A 3,476-nucleotide genomic window follows, 5' to 3' on the forward strand; every position below is an offset into this window, starting at 1 on the left:
AAGCACTGAAAATATCTTTATTGTCAAGATCCATTATTACTGAGAATTTCGTAAAGGATCTTGAGGTCTTTCGTAGAATCTTTAAACCAATTAAAACCACATGTTTGAAATTATCTTTGAACTTTTATTAAAATTTAGAAAGGCCACACTCATCTTTCATAGCAACAATGACCTAACTCCTTACAGGCGTATCTCAGTTTTCTGTGCCTCGCTTTATTGAGCTTTGCAGATATTGCGTCTTTTTACAAACTCAAGGTTTATGTCAGCCTTAGGACGAGCCAGCATTTGCTGCATTTTCCCAATAGCATTTGCTCACTTCATGTCTTTGCGTCACATTTTGGTCATTCTTACAGCATCTCAAACGTTTCCTTTTTTATAGTTGTTATGGTGATCCTTGATCAGTAATCTCTAATGTTACTATTGTAAATTTGGGGGGGGAGGTGCCATGAATCATACCCATATAAAATGGTGAACTTAGTCTATAAATGCATGTGTCCTAACTGTTCCTACATGTCTCTTCCTCTCTTTGGGTTTTCCTATTCCCGAGACACAGGAATATTGCAATTAGGCCAATTAATAGCCCTACAATGGCCTCCAAGCATTCAAGTGAAAGAAGAGTTGCATTTCATTTCCGTTACAATTTGTCTCCCTTATATCCTCTTCTACGTAGATGATTAAATTTAGTGAGGAAGGCATGTCTAAAGCATAGATAGGTTGACGATTAGGCCTCTTGAGCCAAACATTTAGCCGAGTTGTGGATGCAAATAAAAACGGTGTGAAGGAAATCAAAAGTGCCACTTCAGTGAATTCTTGAATTATAAGAAACTGAAACAGCTTTATGGCTGATATGGAGAAAATTTTAGTGGTCTGGATTGAAGGTCAAAATACCACAATATTTACTTAAGGCAAAGCCTAATCCACAGGAAGTCCCTAACTCTCTTCAGTTCTATGAAGGCTGAGGGAAGCGAGGAAGCTACAAAAGAAAAAAAATGAAGCTAGCAGAGGTTGGTTCATGAGGCTTAAGGAAAGCAGCTGTGTCCAAGGATAAACATGCAGGATGAAGCAGCAAGCGTTGCTAAAGAAGCTGCAGCAAGTTATAGGGAAGATCTAGCCAAGATAGTTGATGAAGGTGCCTACACTAAACAACAGGTCAGTAGACAAATAAAGTGACAAAGTAGACAAGACAGCCTTGTACTGGAAAAAAGTCGTCTAGGACTTTTACAGCTAAATAGGAGACATTGTTGCCCATCTTCAAAGGACAGGTTGACTCTCTTGTTAGGGAGCAGCTGGTGATTTTAGGCTGTTGAAGCCAGTGCTAATTTACTATTTGGCCTTAAACGTTTTGCAAAATCTACTTTCTTTGTGTTCTATAAATGGAACAACAAAGCCTGAATGACAGTGTATCTTTCCCCCCCGCATAGTCCACTGAGTATTTTAAACCCACTCGTGAGGCCTATTGCTAAGAATTTTTTTTTTTTCTTAACGGTACTTCCAATGGACAGTGTACCAGGTCACCCAAGAGCTCTGCCGGAGACACATGATGAGATTAATGTTATGTTTTCATGCCTGCCAACACAATATGTATGCTGCTTCCCTTGGTTCAAGGAATAATTTTGACTTTCAAGTCATATTATTTAAAAAATATATTTTGTAAGGCTATAGCTGCCACAGATAATGATTCCACTTGACCAAATAAATTGAAATCCTCTAGAAAGGATTCACTATTCTACTTGCCATCAAGAACATTGGTGATTCATGGGAAGAGATCAAACTATCAACAGGAAGAGGAGTTGGGAAGAAGTTTACTCCAGCTCTCATGGGTGACTTTGAGGGGATCGAAACTTTAGTGGAAGAAGTAACTGCAGGTGTGGCAGCAGTAGCGAGAGAAGCAGAATTAGAAAGGGAGCCTGAAGATATGACGACATTACTGCAATCTCATGCTACAACTTGAACAGGTGAGGAGTTGCTTCTTATACATAAGTGGGGAAATTGGTTTGTTGAGAGGGGATCTACTACTGGTAAAAGGTGAACATTGTTAAAATCACAAACGTTTATTTAATAAATTACATAAACTTAGTGGATAAAGCAGGAGCAGGGTCTGAGAAGATTGACTCCAGTTTTGAAAGTGTTAGCCACCCGAGCCGGACACTCCAGCAGCAAAAAGATTATGACTTACCGATGCCTCGGACCATAGTTAACATTTTTTTGCAATAAAGGTTTTTTAAATTAAGGCATGTATATTGTTTATACCTAATGCTCTTTCTCACTTCATAGACTATAGCATAGTGCAACCATAACTTTTCTATACAGTGGGAAACAAAACCTTATTTTGTGTAACTTGCTTTATTGTAATACTCATTTTTTTGTGGTTATTTGTAGCCAAATCCATGATGTCTTGGAGGTCTGCTTCTATTCAGACCTTATAGTGACACAAAATGGCAGAAAGCTGCGATAAAAGCACGGATATTTTCATACCAAAAAAACCTGGCTTCAAAGTCCTGCTCTTACACGTCAGGGAAACTTTTAAATTTAATCAAGGGTATTATTAAATTAAATTTAATTAAATATTTCTTGGATGTTTTGAATAGTTCCAAACAATGAAGGGAGAAGATACACACTGCTTTCAGTTAATGCAGATGTGTTTTTTTACACTTATATTGTTGTGCCGATTATAAGTTAGTTCATATTTAAACCACATTAAATAATACTTTCAAAGCCTTTCCTAAGTTTTCAACAACCTATTTAAAATTATTATATAGATATTTAAAATCAGTCTATAAAATTATATCAGCCAAAGAAATATGTTAAGTAAAACTACTCATTTAAAAAATAATAGGTTAAAATAAAAATAAATTATTTAAAAATAATAGGCATTGCTATGAGATAATATGTACACAGGCATATATATATTATTTTCTTTATATAGCTAATATATATGTAATGATTACATTCTCTTGCCACAGATAAATTATAAGCTACACAGCTGAGACAAATTAAGAAAAATTGTTGATAAAGAATAGCAATGTTGATGAATTCCAATCATGTTTTACATGAAAAAAACATCAGCAGTTTTGTTCATTTAATTTAAATGGAGAGCATTATTCTGCTATCATTAAACCACAATTAAATTATAATTATAAATTATAATTGGAGTAACTAAATGAGGTCAATTTTAATTTTTCACTATTTGTTTCAAATTATTTCTCTTTGTAACGGAATTGCTATCTCAATTACTTTTAATTCTTCATCAAGTGAATTCAATATGGTATTAGGTCTTATGAAGCATACTTTTTTAAAGAAGTGTAATATGAACATTTTTTGAGCTTGATTACTTTTACTCCACTATAACATTGATTTGTATTTTTAAAATAAATGTTGGCATAAGTTATTGATTATAAGAATTCAGGAATTTCCAAAATATTGAGGACCTTAAAAAATTAAAAATAGTCATCTTAGGTTAATGTATTCATTCATTT

At 34.4% G+C, this 3,476-nt stretch overlaps 1 pseudogene; it reads left to right on the plus strand.

Annotated features, from left to right (window-relative positions):
• Positions 1-670: 670 nt before the first annotated feature.
• On the plus strand, positions 671-2,214 carry LOC139440496 (tigger transposable element-derived protein 1-like; annotated as a pseudogene).
• Positions 2,215-3,476: the final 1,262 nt, after the last annotated feature.

This window comes from Desmodus rotundus, chromosome 13 (genome assembly GCF_022682495.2).
Source record: "Desmodus rotundus isolate HL8 chromosome 13, HLdesRot8A.1, whole genome shotgun sequence".
NCBI classification, from domain to species: Eukaryota; Metazoa; Chordata; class Mammalia; order Chiroptera; family Phyllostomidae; genus Desmodus; species Desmodus rotundus.